General features: G+C 44.1%; 2 non-coding genes across 2 annotated transcripts; one reads left to right on the top strand and one right to left on the bottom strand.

The window, feature by feature from the left end:
• Window positions 1-4585: 4585 nt before the first annotated feature.
• On the bottom strand, window positions 4586-4658 carry Trnar-ccg. The gene has a single exon. It is a non-coding gene; the product is annotated as a tRNA-Arg (tRNA).
• Window positions 4659-16907: 12249 nt separating this feature from the next.
• Trnar-ccg lies at window positions 16908-16980 on the top strand. Its single transcript has one exon. It is a non-coding gene; the product is annotated as a tRNA-Arg (tRNA).
• Window positions 16981-19334: the final 2354 nt, after the last annotated feature.

Genomic DNA, 19334 nt, shown 5'->3' with positions numbered 1-19334 from the left:
ATAAACACCACTTTATCCAGAAACCATCACTGACACTATAAACACCACTTTATCCAGAAACCATCCTTGACACTACAAACACCACTTTATCCAGAAACCATCCTCGACAACATAAACCCCATTTTATCCAGAAACCATCCTTGAAACTATAAACACCACTTTATCCAGAGACCTTCACTGACAATATAAACACCACTTTATCCAGGGATCCACGCAACTGAGCGGTATTTGTTCTTACATTGTATATTGACCCTAATGGAAGCCCCCACCCCAACCTCCACCCATACTCACTCACTCACTCTTGATGTTGGAGATGGGCCCGTGAAGATCCGGGTAGAATAGTCTTCAGCAACCCATGCTTGCCGTAAAACACGATTTTGCTTGTCTTAAGAGGCGACTAACGGGATCGGGTGGTCAGGATCGCTTGGTTGACACATGTCATAGATCCCAATTACACGGATCGATGCTCATGATATTAATCACTTGATTGTCTGGTCCAGACTTTATTATTTACAGACCGCCGTCATATAGCTGGAATATTGCTGATTGCGGCGTTAAACAACAAAACAACCAACCAACCAACCAATATCTGGGGGCATTACTCTCCACATACGAAAACGTTTTATTATTTCACGTCGAAATGAAAATTCAGGGCGGGTGGGAGCTGGGAAATTAAGGGGAAATACGGACAGCCTCCTGGTTCATGGCCTACTTTAGATTTTTGTAAAAAGACCAGCGGTTGGCTAACAGAATTAATAGGACATGATGAGAAAAACTGCAGAACATTCCTGGCAGAAGGCTCCGTCTTAAAAAATCTTTTGCGTCGAGCACATGCATGTATGTCGCGGCCTTGCACAGGATGCAAGACAACTCGCAAGAAAAACATCAAGTGTGGAACGTCTCATGCTGAAATACACGAGCATCGCACGCACCAACAATGGAACCCCCATGCCGTCACCTGGCTCACACTGTGTCGAGGTCGCGTGTTGTACTCAGGAAGCAGGCAAAAACCGCCCTGCACCAGATGGCCAGATGGCGCTCACATGTCAAGGACCCCCAACATCTACTCACTTTTTCTCAGCACATTCCCCAATTCGCAAAAAATACAGTCCTTGAAATACAGCCATTCAAAATAAAGTGACTGTACTGGTATTTGGGCGATCAGTAGTTAGTCCACACCACAAAATAGTGAGTGAGTGAGTGAGTTGGGTTTTACGCCGCTTTTAACAATATTCCAGTTATATCGCGGCGTGTCAGCTTAATGTGGGAGGAAAGCCCGAAGTGATGCAGGTCTCAGACGTTTACCACTTCGGTGAAACCCACGAGCACGGGTATGGTGCTGACAAACCTAGAAACATAATCGGGGCGAACCGGGATTCGAACCCACAATCATAGGTTTCTGGCGTGCTCAAGGGACGCAACTCTGCACAGCGAATCGCGGCGCCTTAGACGACTGGGCCACCCGTGCCCCCACACCACAAAATAATAATTATCAGCAGAAGGATAACGTAGGTTTCAGCAAACCCTAAATTGTACGAATCTGTTTTCATGTGATTGATAAACGCTCGAAACTGTCAGATATTTCGTCATTTATTCGTCAAGAAGGCAAACTTGCTGGCTTTTCCTCTGTCACCATGGCAACATAGACAATTAATACCTGTCTTAGATGGCCCCTTCCAATGATATATGGCTTAACGGTACGTTTTGTATCGCAAATGTTGGCCATTCAAGTTGTGTAGACCTAGTCCTTCACTTTAAACCATGTTTACTTCAATTTAAACCATGTTGGCGTCACTTTAAACCATGTTTACTTCAATTTAAACCATGTTGACGTCGATTTAAACCATGTTTACTTCACTTTACACCATGTTGTTAAAGGTCATGTACTCAACAATTATTCTTCATTGCCATTGTGCAGAAATTGTCACTTTCAAAGACTTCAGTGACATAATGTACCATACAGTCATTTTACATTCTCTAAAAGTTAGGAAAAGAGCCCGCGAAAAAAAAGAAGTTCAAAACGAAGGAATGCACGTTAAAATTGGAATTCCGACAGACTTACCTGAAAAGGCAATCACCATATCTGCAGCGAAATGAAAACATTTAACTTTATCTCAGCAAATACATGATGTTAGTAGCTTACCACAGAAGAAAACAATTCAGGATGACGATCCATTAGAACTAACTTCTCAAAACGAGGCAGGATACAGGTAAGGGGACCTTGATTGTTTATTTGTTGTTTTTTGTTTGTTGTTTAACGCCGCACTCACCAATATTTCAGGTATATGACGGCGGTCTGTAAATAATGGAGTCTGAAACAGACAATCCAGTGATTGACATTATCAAAATGTCGCATTGTTGCGTCGTGTCGCATTTTAACGCCTTTTTTTACACATTTTGGATGGGGCGACAATACGACATTGACCTTGAAAAATGTCGCGTTGTCGCATGGCCGCCCTTTGGTAAAATAAAAAAACATATTATTCAAAGTGCGATAATGCGACAACGCGACAGTGCGACAAATTGCCAAAATGCCGCGTTGACCCATTGTTGCATTGTCGCGCTTTGGTTAATTTTGACACATTTTTCTTGTTTTTGTAAGGGCGACAACGCGACAACGCGACAACGCGACAATGCCCCCTCTAGGAAGGGAAATTGCATTGGACATTTCGTCTAGCGACACTAGACGAAATTAAACAAGACAGTGAAAGAATTGCCCCTTTTAATTTGTCAAACCAAAAACAAACATCCATTGGAACTCTCTGAAATGATAAGCAATTATGACGAAATTAATATTTTTTCTATTTCCAAAATGAAAAGCTATTATTTTCTCTTTCGGCGTGAAGCTTAGTTTTAGGTTTCCGGTTCAGAAAGGCTGATGAATCATTTTACATAATTTATATATTCGTTTGTTGTTTAACGCCACACTCAGTAATATGCCAGCTATATGACGGTGGTATGTAACTATTCGAGTATGGGCCAGACAATCCAGTGATTAACATCATGAGCATCGATCTACGCAACTGGGATACGGTGACTTTGATCAACCAAGTCAGCGATTCTGACCATCCGATCCCGTTAGTCGCCGCTCACGACAAGCATGGGTTGCTGTAGACTTATTATACCCCGGATCTTCACCGGTAGGACCTTGTTTTGAGGTGGACTTTTACAGTCGAGGGACTCAGAAATATTCCAGGTATATACGGCGCTGTGTAATTTATTGAGTCTGGACCAGACAATCCAGTGTTTGTCATCATGAGCATCGATCCACGCAATTTGGATACGATGACACGCATCAGCCGAGTCAGCGAGCCTTACCACCCGATCCCGTTAGTCGCCTCTTACGACAAGCATGGGTTGCTGAAGACCAATTCTCACCAGGATCTTCATGGGGTGTGCATGACACATAAAACGGTGCCTAACCCTAACGATGGTAATTAGGTGTTTGTTGAGCAAGGGGAGTCCAACAGTAAGATCGCGAAGGGGTGTTTGATCGGAGAAGGGTTCCTGACCCTAACAAGATGACATTGATCTAGAGGTTCAACACGGCGCAAGGAAAGATTATGGCATACCTGCCTATTGTAGCAAGTACCTATACTGTTATAAAGCGCACACATGTAACACAAAAGGTAAAACAAATTGTAATTTGTATGTAGGATCTTCAGAATCAGGAATGAGAATATGGCACATTTCAGTTTAAATACAAATGTAACGTTGACACAATCATAGTGGTATACGACCCGTGAAGATCTGGGGTAGAATAGGTCTTCAGTAACCCTTGCTTGCCGTAAGAGGCGACTTCAGACTCAGGCATGAGAATATGGCACATTTCAGTTAAAATAATTTTTTTTAATATAATATAAAAGTATACAAAAAACATTATGAAAACAAAACAAATTTGTTTGTTTGTTGTTAAACGCCGCACTCAGCAATATTCCAGCTGCATAACGTCGGTCTTTAAATAAGCTGGACAAGTCTGGACAAGACAATGCAGTGATTGACATCATGTGCATCGATCCACGCAATTGGGATACGGTGACTTGCATGTCAGCAACCAAGTCAGCAAGCCTGACCATCCAATCTCGTCGCCTTTTACAGCACACGCAGAAGACCAGGGTTCGATTCCCCACATGGGTACAATGTGTGAAGCCCATTTCTGGTGTCCCCAGATATTGCTGGAATATGGCTAAAAGCGGCGTAAAACCATACTCACTCACATTTACAACAAGCATGGGTGGCTGAAGAGCTATTCTAACCCGGGTCTTCACGGGTCGGAAATCCTTGCAAACATGCCCACAAATTCTTCGTCGTATGTTGAACATGTGCCGGGGGTTTCTGCATACTTGACTCGGCTATCGTAGCGCATCGGTAAAGATAATAGTTTTGAGTTTCTATAAAGTGACGCTGTGGTGTTATCTTAATAAGATCATAGTTGATATATATTGTCATTTACATGATATAATATTGTACATATATAGTGCTATTGTAGAAGTCCACACGGCATCCATATTGCCGAATACCACAATCTGCAGCAGTTATCTGGGAAAAGCAGTTAGCAACGTAAGCAAACATTTTCGTCAAAAATCGACCTTGATGGGACTCGAACCCACAATCTTCGGCTCCGGAGGCGGACGCCTTATCCATTAGGCCACAAGGCCGCCTGGTAGCTGAGCGGTATTTGTTCTTACATTGGATGCTGACCGTAATGCATGCCCCCACCCCAACCTCCACCCGCTGATCTGTTACAAAATAATCAAAATAGAGGTGGAGAGTGTGTTCTGTGTCATATCGCCGTGAACGTCATTTCACTCATATGGGAAAGGGTTCAGTATGTTTGTTTGTTGTTTAACTCTGCACTCAGCAATATTCCAGCTATATGACGGCGTCTGTAAATAATCGAGTCTGGACCAGACAATGCAGTGATTGATGTCATGAGCATCGATCCACACAATTGGGATACGATGACATGCATCAACCAAGTCAGCAAACCTGACCACCCGATCCCGTTAGTCGCCTTTTACGGCAAGCATGGGTTGCTATTCTAGACCTATTGTACCCCGGATCTTCACGGGTTTCCCCAAACGGACGCATATCAGTGATGCTTACCACTTCATCAGGGCGAAAATACAGAGACCATCTACCCAGTATAACCTATCGTTAGTACATCCGGGTAACAACCAGCGGTGGCGGTAAAATATGGTACAATCTTAAGAACAATCTGAAGACCATGAGTTGAAAAGTTTGAGAGAGTGAGTTTTATGTCGATCCTAGCAATGTTCCTGTAATCCGACAATGGATGAGATATGCGCGCCACTCCACGAGGGCGCCCGTTTGACGAGTGAGTGAGTGTGTGAGTGTACTGACACTGTTTCAGTTATACCAGGGCGTGTCTGGGAGAGCTACCCACAGATATTATGTTAACAACAGTGATCTTGTGGACGTTTAAGTAATCGTTTTTTAACAATACTGCGGTGACCTTGCAGAAGTTAAATAATCTTTGTTTGACAATACAGCGGTGACCTTGTAGACGTTAGGTAATCGTTGTTTAACAATACTGCAGTGACCTTGTAGACGTTAGGTAATCGTTGTTTAACAGTACTGCAGTGACCTTGCAGAAGTTAAATAATCGTTGTTTGACAGTACTGCGGTGACCTTGTAGAAGTTAGGTAATCGTTGTTTGACAGTACTGCAGTGATCCTGAGCTATACTAATTATTTGCACGAACTTTAACATGATTCTGCACAATGTTGGAACGCAACAGAATAATAATATTGACTTCACTGCAGCGACTCGGCAAGAACAATGTCTTCAAGCCAGTCATGATCAGGGCAATAGCCTTCCCATACTCTAACAGTCGTATTCAATCCAGCACTTATTAGGTATATTCGTATAGATCTGTTCTCCTTGCTGATGACATAACCTAGTCGTCAGTGGGACCCTTGTTTTTCTATATGCCACGATCAAATACTCAATGTAGAATGAAAACATTGCGCCATTATGTCTAATCAATGTGGGACACGCGCAAATGGGTCATTGCAGTGCGGACCACGGAGCAACAATCCAGTACAACCCTGCCGCCAGGTCACTGAGCGTTCTTGACCCAGTAACAGTGACGGTGTAAAGACATATTTGGACTCCCATAGTATTTGTACCCCCCTGCACTTCTACGATAAAATGAGTCATATTAATGAGACCCCCCCTTAAAAAAAGGTCATATTAATGGGACCCCCCCCCCCCCCCCCCCCCCCCCCCCAACCTATAGTACTATGGCTCGTCTGTGGCTATTGGACCCCCTCAATCTCTGAGGATCTTTTGTAGACAGTTATGATTGTTATCTATTTATCTTTTTCTGTATCTGTATATAATGACTACTCGAAGGGGTGTCGTGGCTATTTTTGTTAGAGATTGTATGTATGTCAAATATATGGATCAGCTTGTTATAGTTTGAATACTTAATCCAGTTTATAGTGACCACTGTCCAATTTTCGTAACCATAAAAGAAATAATCCCTAAATCTCATTCCTTTATACGTAAAATTTATTATTATTATTCCATACCAGACGTAGATGGTTTCAAAACTAACTTGCTGAATATTGATAGTGATTTATCATTCTCATCGGTGGATGTGAACACAATTACTAATGAACTTAAGTTTCGAATAATAAACGTTTGTGATACACATATTCCCAATACAATTGTTACCATACGATCAAAGGATCCACAGTGGATAAAAAGTGAAATACGTTCCTTAATGAGAAAACGAAATCGCCAACATAAGAAAGGTAAAATATGTAATACTCCAGCTGATTGGGCAAGTTTAGGTTGTCTAAAATTGATACTGTAATAAATAGTTTTCAAGGTACAAAGAGTGAGTGAGTGAGTGATTTTGGTTTTACGCCGCTTTTAGCAATATTCCAGCAATATCACGGCGGGGGACACCAGAAATGGGCTTCACACAGTGTAGCCATGTCGGGAATCGAACCCGGGTCTTCGGCGTGACGAGCGAACGCTTTAACCACTAGGCTACCCGACCGCCCCTCGCACTCTCCAGAACCAACCACAGAATTTGCTAGATCTTGGCACCATTTTGCAGCGGTGGTACCTGTTTGCTGTAGACGCGTCTGTAAATCATAAACAGTCCGTCGACTACAACCCATCGTCCTTGCGACTTCAGCTACGGACGTTCCCGTCTGCAACATGCCGATGGCACGTTCACGTTGCACATTTGAAAGGCGTGGCATGACAAATGGCCGTAAAGACTTTTGTTTTCTTGTGTTTTTCTTTTTTTGTTAATGACTGCTAACAAGTATGGCTGAAAACACGTGCGGTATTATGGCCACGTGACCAGTTGCACGTGAAAAAACACATTTGCCACTATAGTGCTGTGCACATGATTTTGATCGATTCACCTGCACAAAAACGCTTTCGGGTCTCGAGATGAATTTCCAAGATGCAAATACTCGACAAATCCCGGAAATAGACACACACATAGTATTTATCTTCTAAATACACAATAAGGGCCCACAATGATAACTGGTCAAAATGTTAAAATTTTAGGGTTGTGAAGTTTTTAATTTGGTTCAGTATAGATTCACCTGCAATCAAGTCCTTATATCAGGATAACGAAGTAGGACACTGCTGTAAACCACAGTGTAACATTGTACCCTACCCTCGCGGAATATAAAACGAGTACCCGCCACGTACAGAGTTCCGCTGCCCTGGCGAAATTCGAACTTTGGATATGTTATAGTTTTGATCAGTCACTGTGCTGGTTTAAATCAAATTGGGGTCCAAATACTATGGGGATCTAATTTCTATGGGAGTCCAATTATTTTAGGTGAGGGGGTCCAATAGCCACAGACGAGCCGTAGTACTTTGGGATGGGGGGTCCAATTACTATGATCTTTTTATCGTAGAAGTACCGGGGGTTACAAATACTATGGGAGTCCAAATATTTCTTTACAACGGCACTGGGTCATTATTTGGTGCACAGGTCCGGCTTAAAGATTGGCACCGTGCCAGGGAGGTTCTTGACCGTGAGCAATAACAACTCTGAAACATGTTAGATAACATATCAGTACTTGTAGATGATAACATGCATGGCGTGATCGACTGTAAACTCAAGTAATGTTTATTACTGGTCAGGTGTGACAGTGCATGCTTTGTGTGTCTGCGGTCGTACAGTGCGAGCAAGAGCTGGTCATTGTACAAGTCTTATCAGATTAGGCATTGTCTTTATTGTTCGCTGTTGTTGTGACACAGACATCAGTTCATACAACTTTGAATGACTCGAATTTTTTTATCCGATTTCACATGACCTGACTTCCTTGGATCCCATTTCGCAATACCCGCTTTCATTTATTCGTTTTTTAAATAAAGATTTCATTTCAGTTTGCTATACATGTATCTGACAATGTCCTCCAACTTTGTTATACATGACTACGTATAACCCACTGCGCAATGTACCCGTAAACATCCGGTTTAGAATAGGTCTTCAGCAACCCATACTTGCGTTAAAAGGCGACTAATAACGGGATCGGATAGTCAGGCTCGCTATTGTATCGTCATTGTATCCCAATCGCATGGACAGATGCTCATGACATCAGTCGATGTCATTGTCTGGTCCAGACTCGATTATTTAAAGACCGCCGTCACAAAGTTTGAATAGTGCGGCGTTAAACAACAAACAAAGATTGCGCAATAAAAGAGTTCATTACAGATACTTTGTAATAGTACATGTGTATGTTTAATTAATATCCTACCACAAAACCCACATTCACAGTATCCGCCATCGTGGTGGTGATCCGGAATGGACTACACGTTCTATACCGATGGTGGGAATTGAACACAGACTACGACGGCTGAGCCAGCAACAAAGATACCCATCTCTCCCAATACAGGGCGTGGGAATCGGGACTGACAGGTGGGTCAGTAGTTAAACCTAACTCCCGGGTTCGATTCCTTACGTTTAGGGGATACGATAGTGTAAATCCTTTAACTGAGATCATTATTTATTAATTTGTATCTTTATTTCTTTACATAAGCGTATTTATTTAATCCTTAAATTATGACATCCTTAATTCTTTTCCTGATATGGATATATATATATATATTGATATGCTTAATTCTTTTCCTGATATCAGTATTTATTTATTGATATCCTTAATTCTTTCCTGATATTAGTATTTATTCATTGATATCCTTAATTCTTTACATTACAGTATTTATTTATTGATATCCCTAATTATTTCCTGATGTCAGGAATATAATTAGGAATGTCAGCAAATACTAGGCGACATCATGAAAGTAATTGACAATATCAAATTGAAATATTGATATAAAAAGGATAATTCATCTTCTAAGTAAGTGGCCGCTTGTCCTGCCGAATACATGCTGACTTCACAATATCTCATGGCGCCCTGGCGTGCACTCCTTCAACTAACGCTTAGTTTCTGAAACTATATAATTTTGATAGAAACAAACAACCCAATTTAAATTGAAAAGACGCCCCAGTGAGATGGGAAATAAAGATTCTGAACCTGCGGAACATTTCGACTTGATTCATTTGGAGTGAGTTGGGTTTTACGCCGCTTTTAACAGTTTTCAAGTAATATCGCGGCGTGTCAGCTTAATGTGGGAGGAAAGCACGAAGTGATGCAGGTCTCAGACGTTTACCACTTCGGTGAAACCCACGAGCATGGGTATGGTGCTGACAAACCTAGAAACATAATCGGGGCGAACCCACAATCGTAGGTTTCTAGCGTGCCAAAGGGACGCAACTCTGCAGAGCGAATCGCGGCGCCTTAGACGACTGGGCCACCCGTGCCCCTGATTCTTTTGGAGCTATAGCAATACAGTTAGGGAAAATAATATGGTTCAGAAATTTTGAGACAGACTAATCCATTGGTAACAACGCGGTCTATAAGGGACTCTTGTCTCTGGCAATGTTCCGAGACGGGACGTTTTCTTTGTTGTTGCCTTTTCCCCGTCAATACCTGGATGAAATCCCAGAAATCTCGACCAGTTCGCTACCTATGCTGCGCTACCTGTAAGCGCATTTTTCGCATTTATGGATAGTATGAAGGCGTGTCGTCACATTGATCAACAAAATAATACGAAATACAGTTATCTTGGAATTGATAAGGAGATGAAGGCACCTTCTGGGTCGCATCGGCAATGGTGACGAAGTTTTCATGTCACTTGCTTGATATTCTGCGATTTTCGTTTACACTATTTTGACATGTAAAATAAACTGATTTCACATGAGCATTGCCTACCATCCTACCAAAACATGTGACAGTCAATGTGCAAAATAAAAAGCAATTTATATTAAGCATAAGTAATTCAGTTATTTTAAAACTTGACTGAAAAATCTTCATATTGTATACAATGAGGCATATACCTTGTTTGATTTATGCACATATTTTGGAAATTGATGACTTTAGCTTCTTGTTCATCCGCTAGTCGATAGTATACAATAACCATATGCAATGGCAAATGGGGTTTCATATACGGCCTCTCATAAATCATATGTTCATTTTTAATATCACGGGTCTATCGGCATGACATAGTTACATGACATGATAAAATATCAAGCTATGTAACACAGGAATGGGATCCAAATCATTCTCAATCATCCCGGTAAGAATATTCTTCAGCAACCCATGCTTGATGTAAAGGGCGACCATGCTTGTCGTAAGAGGTGACTTACTAGATCGGGAAATCTGGCTTGCTGACTTGGTTGATGCATGTCAGCTTATCCCAATTGCGTGGATCGATGTTCATGATGTCAATCACTGGATTGTCTGGTCCAGATTTGATTATTTACAGACCGCCGTCATATAGCTGGAATAATGCTGAGTGCGGCGTTAAACAACAACAAACAAACTCAGTCATCGTATCATCCACGCAATCTGATATCCGCAAATGCTTTCACGGCGGGGATACTATAACCATGAGTATGGTATTACGCTGCTTTTAGCAATATTCCAACAATATCACGGCGGGGGTGACCGGAAATGGGCTTCACACATTGTACCCATGTCGGGAATCGAACCCGGGTCTTCGGCGTGACGAGCGAAGTGATAAGACAGCCGGGTAGAAGCCAGAGATTAGTGCCCCTTTTAGGTACAGCCATTGACGTGGATGTCATCATGTACCCTAGTCAGTCCTTGACACCACGTGGACAAGACGTGTCAACTCACTGCAGACACCAGACACAACAACAGGTTCCTAGGAGGACAACGCTTGATCTGCACCTAGGTGCACCCCACGTGTCACAATGCATTCGTATCACGTGATAGATCGTGCAGGTGATTGATTTGAAGTGTTATTCTAGATGCATTTGTCTGGGCACATGTAGACGATCACGAAGGACAAACGAGATCGAATTCTTCAAGACTCTGCTACGAGACTGTTTACGTGTTAAGGAACTATTTTAAACCGTTGGGGAAATGGCATCATCGGGTAATTATGGACATGGCGAATGCAGTGAGCTGCCTTCATGACAGAATACGCTAAAAAATGAATAGCAGGTGGTTTGACACTCTCATCATGAAATACTGTTTCCCTTGGTTGTATAAAAATTCTCTGATAAACATCTTAGTCAAGGCCGTGTGATGTCAGGGTCTCTCAGACCTTCGCACAGACATATGCACGTTCTAGTCATTGGTGCCGAGCTAGATTCAGTCATATACGACCATGAAATTGTAAGGAGACTTTGCGGATTCCCAGGCTACCAGACTCACATCTCGCATGTATCACAGACTCACATGCCGGTCAGCTCTCAGACTGACGGGTCACAGATTCACGACTCACAGAGTTACACGGCTTACATGCTCCGAGATAACAGACTCACACAGCCTCCAAACTGAAAGGCCACTGACTCACACAGCTGCCACACTCAAAGGTCACAGACTCACACAGCTGCCACACTCAAAGGTCACAGACTCACACAGCTGCCAAACTCAAAGGTCACTGACTCACACAGCTGCCACACTCAAAGGTCACAGACTCACACAGCTGCCAAACTCGAAGGTCACTGACTCACACAGCTGCCACACTCAAAGGCCACTGACTCACACAGCTGCCACACTCAAAGGTCACTGACTCACACAGCTGCCACACTCAAAGGCCACTGACTCACACAGCTGCCACACTCAAAGGTCACTGACTCACACAGCTGCCACACTCAAAGGTCACTGACTCACACAGCTGCCACACTCAAAGGTCACTGACTCACACAGCTGCCACACTCAAAGGTCACAGAATCACACAGCTTACAAACTCAAAGGTCACTGACTCACACAGCTGCCACATTCAAAGGTCACTGACTCACACAGCTGCCAAACTCAAAGGTCACTGACTCACACAGCTGCCACACTCAAAGGTCACTGACTCACACAGCTGCCACACTCAAAGGTCACAGACTCACACAGCTACCAAACTCAAAGGCCACTGACTCACACAGCTGCCACACTCAAAGGTCACTGATTCACACAGCTGCCAAACCCAAAGGCCACTGACTCACACAGCTGCCACACTCAAAGGTCACTGATTCACACAGCTGCCAAACCCAAAGGCCACTGACTCACACAGCTGCCACACTCAAAGGTCACTGACTCACACAGCTTACAAACTCAAAGGTCACTGACTCACACAGCTGCCACACTCAAAGGTCACTGACTCACACAGCTGCCACACTCAAAGGTCACTGACTCACACAGCTGCCACACTCAAAGGTCACTGACTCACACAGCTGCCACACTCAAAGGTCACAGACTCACACAGCTGCCACACTCAAAGGTCACAGAATCACACAGCTTACAAACTCAAAGGTCACTGACTCACACAGCTGCCACACTCAAAGGTCACTGACTCACACAGCTGCCACACTCAAAGGTCACAGACGCACACAGCTGCCAAACTCAAAGGTCACTGACTCACACAGCTGCCACACTCAAAGGTCACTGACTCAAACAGCTGCCACACTCAAAGGTCACAGAATCACACAGCGTACAAACTCAAAGGTCACTGACTCACACAGCTGCCACACTCAAAGGTCACAGACCCACACAGCTGCCAAACTCAAAGGTCACTGACTCACACAGCTGCCACACTCAAAGGTCACTGACTCACACAGCTGCCAAACTCAAAGGTCACAGACGCACACAGCTGCCAAACTCAAAGGTCACAGACGCACACAGCTGCCAAACTCAAAGGTCACAGACTCACACAGCTGCCACACTCAAAGGTCACAGAATCACACAGCTGCCAAACTCAAAGGTCACTGACTCACACAGCTGCCAAACTCAAAGGTCACTGACTCACACAGCTGCCACACTCAAAGGTCACAGAATCACACAGCTGCCACACTCAAAGGTCACTGACTCACACAGCTTACAAACTCAAAGGTCACTGACTCACAAAGCTGCCACACTCAAAGGTCACAGACGCACACAGCTGCCAAACTCAAAGGTCACTGACTCACACAGCTGCCACACTCAAAGGTCACTGACTCACACAGCTGCCACACCCAAAGGTCACTGACTCACACAGCTGCCACACTCAAAGGTCACAGACGCACACAGCTGCCAAACTCAAAGGTCACTGACTCACACAGCTGCCACATTCAAAGGTCACTGACTCAAACAGCTGCCACACTCAAAGGTCACAGAATCACACAGCGTACAAACTCAAAGGTCACTGACTCACACAGCTGCCACACTCAAAGGTCACAGACTCACACAGCTGCCACACTCAAAGGTCACAGACCCACACAGCTGCCAAACTCAAAGGTCACAGACTCACACAGCTGCCACACTCAAAGGTCACTGACTCACACAGCTGCCAAACTCAAAGGTCACAGACGCACACAGCTGCCAAACTCAAAGGTCACAGACGCACACAGCTGCCAAACTCAAAGGTCACAGACTCACACAGCTGCCACACTCAAAGGTCACTGACTCACACAGCTGCCACACTCAAAGGTCACTGACTCACACAGCTGCCAAACTCAAAGGTCACTGACTCACACAGCTGCCACACTCAAAGGTCACTGACTCACACAGCTGCCAAACTCAAAGGTCACTGACTCACACAGCTGCCACACTCAAAGGTCACTGACTCACAAAGCTGCCAAACTCAAAGGTCACAGACTCACACAGCTGCCACACTCAAAGGCCACTGACTCACACATCTGCCACACTCAAAGGTCACAGACTCACACAGCTGCCAAACTCAAAGGTCACAGACTCACACAGCTGCCACACTCAAAGGTCACAGAATCACACAGCTGCCAAACTCAAAGGTCACTGACTCACACAGCTGCCAAACTCAAAGGTCACTGACTCACACAGCTGCCACACTCAAAGGTCACAGAATCACACAGCTGCCACACTCGAAGGTCACAGAATCACACAGCTTACAAACTCAAAGGTCACTGACTCACACAGCTTACAAACTCAAAGGTCACTGACTCACAAAGCTGCCACACTCAAAGGTCACAGACGCACACAGCTGCCAAACTCAAAGGTCACTGACTCACACAGCTGCCACACTCAAAGGTCACTGACTCACACAGCTGCCACATCGACTCGCCGACTCACAGAGACTCAGCACGCAAGGCCTACAAGTCTCACACAGCTAACACACTTACAGGCAGCTGTTGATGAAGCTGTAACCAAACCAATTCTTAGCCATGGAGAATTCGTAGCCACTCACAAAAGACAAAATGCTTGTGGACACAATTCACGGTTAACTCGTAGACAAAAACAATAGAGAAATAGAATTGAATAATGATTTATTACTGATTACAATTAGATATTGAATTATTATCATATAATGGGTAGGTTCTCTGCAGGATAAAGCCAACGGATAAAAATGATATTCGTTGGGGTCATATGCGGACAGAGATGCAAATATTAAAGGTCAAGTTGGGACTACTTTCAGTGTTTAAAAACAAACATGGGGTCGCCCTTGTCATTCGGCGATCGAGTCAGAATTAACCATCGGAAAAATCTGGAGAAAAGTATGTCCGAGTTGTTAACTGGTTTCGTTTTGTCGCTGCCTGTACATGTGACTGCACTTCTTAACGTTATGACAGGATAGGCAGACTCTAAACAAATATGACGTCTCATAGACAAGGGTTAGAGTAGCTACCCTTTGATAAATGGCAGTTACTCTAGCGGACAGACCGGTGGAAGTGGAAACAATTTCTGTAAGCAATTTGTTCTTTTGCCTACATATAGTTACGCCACTGTATAAGAAACAGGTTTCAGTTGGAACTATGTTGACTTTTGTTAATATTCGACGGTCACTTACCTTCTGACACGCACAAGTAGATTTTTAGTAAATTTATTGTTCCTAATAAAATCGATATATTTAATATAATATCATAGATACCAATATGAAATTTTGGAGCTCGATAGTCGCATGTTGTCGTTGTACAAATGCATTGAAAACTGTTCATTGTCATGTCACATAAAGCCACAAGGTTGCGCTGAACTCAGTATCCCTTGTGACCGCCCTGGGCAGCAATCACGGCTCTGCATCTCCTCGGCACTGACTGGATAAGTGAACGATTTCTGTCCGGCGGAATTTTGCGCCATTCTGCTTGTAACGCGTTGGCCAGTTGTGGGAGTGTCCGCGGCAAGTTCTGACGTTGACGTACACGTCGATCGAGTTCATCCCAGAGGTGTTCGATTGGATTGAGATCTGGAGATCTCGACGGCCAGGGCAAGGCGTTAATGTTGGCATTATGAAGGTAGTCTACCGTTGTCCTGTCGAAACAGCTCCCTCTGGCGGTAAATGATTGGAAGAAAGTGAGGTTGAAATTTTTTGTTCATGTAGCGATTTGCTGTCAAATTTCCCTGAACCACAACCAGGTCAGATCTCGTGGTGTAGGATATGCCCCCCCCCCCCCCCCCCCCCCTCTCTCTCTCTCTCTCTCTCACGTACAAAATGTGGGGCAAAACACTCTTGTCTTCCATCTCACCGGTGAAGAAGAAATCGTGATTCATCGCTAAACCACACTCGTCTCCAGTTTCTCAAATTCCAGGGCTGTAAGATATGGCACCAACGCAAGCGTCGCTGTCGATAGATCTGTTGCAAAACAGGGACGATAACTGGTCTTCCGGTTGTCGGACGGACTGCAGTGGAATTGAACTGTGTGTATCGGTCACATAGGCGGCAAATGGTGCTGTGGTGGACGTTGAAGTGGCGTTATTAGCAATATTACAGCAATATCACGGCGGGGGACACCAGAAATGGGCTTCACACATTGTACCCATGTCGGGAATCGAACACGGGTCTGCGGCGTGACGAGCGAACGTTTTAACCACTAGGCTACCCGACCGCCCCCTGGTTATATCATCGTATTCCAATCAAGTGCATGCTCATGATATCAATCACTGGATTGTCTTGTCCAGACTCGATTATTTACAGACCGCCGTCATACAGCTTGAATATTGCTGAGTCCCTCGATTGTAAAAGTCCACCTCAAAACAAAGTCCTACCTGTGAAGATCCGGGGTATAATAAGTCTACAGCAACCCATGCTTGTCGTGAGAGGCGACTAACGGGATCGGGTGGTCAGGATCGCTGACTTGGTTAATGAAAGTCATCGTGTCCCATTTGCGTTGATCAATCCTCATGATGTTAATCACTGGATTGTCTGGCGGCGTTAAACCACAAGCACAACTCACCCAAAGGATCGAAGAGGCAGCGAGATCAGTGAAGCGAGACCTACAGCTGTTCGCCTGAACCAATTAGCGCCACCAGCTGCGCCCAATACTGTATTTATATGTAACATTTGCTTCTATTGTGTCCGACACGCGGAGTGTCACACATTTACGTAAAGTCCACCACAATACAATCATTGCTTGAGTCATTAACAAAATTCCGTATAGCGGCCTTGTGGCCTAATGGATAAGGCGTCGGCCTCCGGAGCCGAAGATTGTGGGTTCGAGTCCCATCAAGGTCGTTTGAATTTTTAAAGAAAACTTCTTCATGACATTCAGTAACATTGTACATACAATAAAACTATTCTAACAAAACATTTCATTTCCATGTGCAGATGCCTTTCCGTTCGTTCTCTTCAGCAAGCCTGCTAGTTTTAAACGTTTACGACTCATATTGGTATATTTGATATCAAAAGAAATTGGATGGGATGGCCATATACCTATATTTAATATTACTCGCTAAAGAATCTAGCTGTCTGTTCAGCCTGTACAGACTTCATGACGTCATAATGTTAATGCTACGTCACTTCGACGTCACTTCGTCCGAGGGCAGTCCCAAGGTTTACTAAATATTGTAATGTGACATATATATATTACAGAAAATATGTATTTTTAACTTGTGTCCTTGTAATGATAAATTCGTCACATGTGTCAGTAGCGATGTGCACGGGACCGATTATGTTTCTAGGTTTGTCAGCACCATACCCGTGCTCGTGGGTTTCACCGAAGTGGTAAACGCCTGAGACCTGCATCTTTTCGGGCTTCGTCCCACGCTACGTAGTCGCATCCTCCATCTGCGGAATCGTATTGTCACGATGACGTCATTATATTATCATTATGTCGAACGTGGCGGCATTATGGTACCGGGTGGCATCTGTAGCCATGTCAAGTAAGATCTGGTGTTTTTGGAAGGAAAAATCACAGGACAGCGTTAAATTGATCAATCTCACCGCACTGCTGTACTACCGTTCTTGAAAACATCCACGGACCCGGACAAGATAACACGAGGCTCAATACGTCATGCCTTGGCCAGCACAATTACCAGACTTATCACCTATGGAACAGTTGTGGGACTAGCGTGGCCGTCAAATTAGAGCACGACCAGGTCGCCCTCACAACAATGATCAGTAAGCACAGGCCTTCCGGGAAGAATGGCGTCGAATCCCATTTCTAGTGCACATCTTCTGTTCGTCGTCGAGTTTTGGCGTGCATTGTCGCCCGTGGTGGACAAATACGATATTGACTGACAAGTGAAGGATTAAATGGAGTTCCATATGCTGATATCAGTCTTGATGGTTGAACGAATACTGAACAACTGGCCCCATCCTCAATTGAGATTGAGTGAGTAATGTGGGGGAAAAGCCCGAAGTGATGCAGGTCTCAGACGTTTATATTTACCACTTCGGTGAAACCCACGAGCACGGGTATGGTGCTGACAAACCTAGAAACATAATCGGGGCGTGCCCAAGGGACGCAACTCTGCACAGCGAATCGCGGCGCCTTGGACGACAAGGCCACCCGTGCCTCCCAACCCCCCACACCCACACCCACACCCACCCCATCCTCAAGACTGTGGACATAATACCTTCCTTTTTGCTCTCAATCCCGGCATATATTGTAATGATGTTAAACATATGCATGTCTTTTGACAATACAAGTACGTTCCTTGACAGTTATTAATATTGGTTGGTAACTTTTCTTTTGCTCGTCAGTTTAGGTTATTGCAATAAACCTAAATTAATGTTGTATTATTTTTTTCAAATAAAGGTACATAATGTTTAATGTGCAGGGGTGGGGGTGGGGGGGGTGGGGAGGGGAGGTGGGGGGAGTTTGGTTTGTGTGTTGTTTAACGCCGCACTCAGCAATATTTCAGCTGTATGGTCTGTAAATAATCGAGTCTTGACCAGACAATCCAGTGACTGACATTATGAGCAACGGGCTACGCAATTGGGATCAACCAATCTGACCACACGATCCCGTTAGTCGCCTGTTACGGCAAGAATGGGTTGCTGAAGACGAATACGAAACAGTGACTTGCATGATACAGCATCTTGAAATAGAAGACTTGAAAAGATTATTATCAAATAAGGGTTACAGGCATTCTGTCTCTCATGCCTCTATGGTTAAGATTATGGCTTTGCTCATCAAATACTCTGTATTTATGAGAATGGCCACATTGCGGTCGGGACTTATCATATTTTATTTTTATTCCTCTAGCTACCAAAACATATCCCTTTAGGACTGAGTTGGGGGTAAGTAGTCCTGCACCATGACCGTGGAATATATTTATTTTATGAAAAAATAATAATCTAGAAATGCATACAAAAGCAAGTCTAGCCAGCTCAAGCTAGCTCTATTCCACAAATCAACATAGGGAATTTTTTATTTTTTTAGAGTCAAGAAGGATATTGTGTAATATAAGATTTCAGAGACTAAATGTTAGTCTAGGGGTAAGCTGCCCTGACCCTTACAACAACTGACCCTAAGGATCGAAGAAGCAGCGAGATCAGTGAAGCGAGACCTACAGCCGGAAGTCGGAGCCAATTAGCGCCACAAGCTGCGCCCGGTAAACTGCCGGCGTCCAAACTAATCAGGC

The sequence above is a fragment of the Haliotis rufescens genome, unplaced genomic scaffold (assembly GCF_023055435.1).
Source record: "Haliotis rufescens isolate VD_foot unplaced genomic scaffold, xgHalRufe1.0.p SCAF_12, whole genome shotgun sequence".
Classification (NCBI taxonomy): domain Eukaryota; kingdom Metazoa; phylum Mollusca; class Gastropoda; order Lepetellida; family Haliotidae; genus Haliotis; species Haliotis rufescens.
This window is presented reverse-complemented; position numbering and strand designations above follow the sequence as displayed.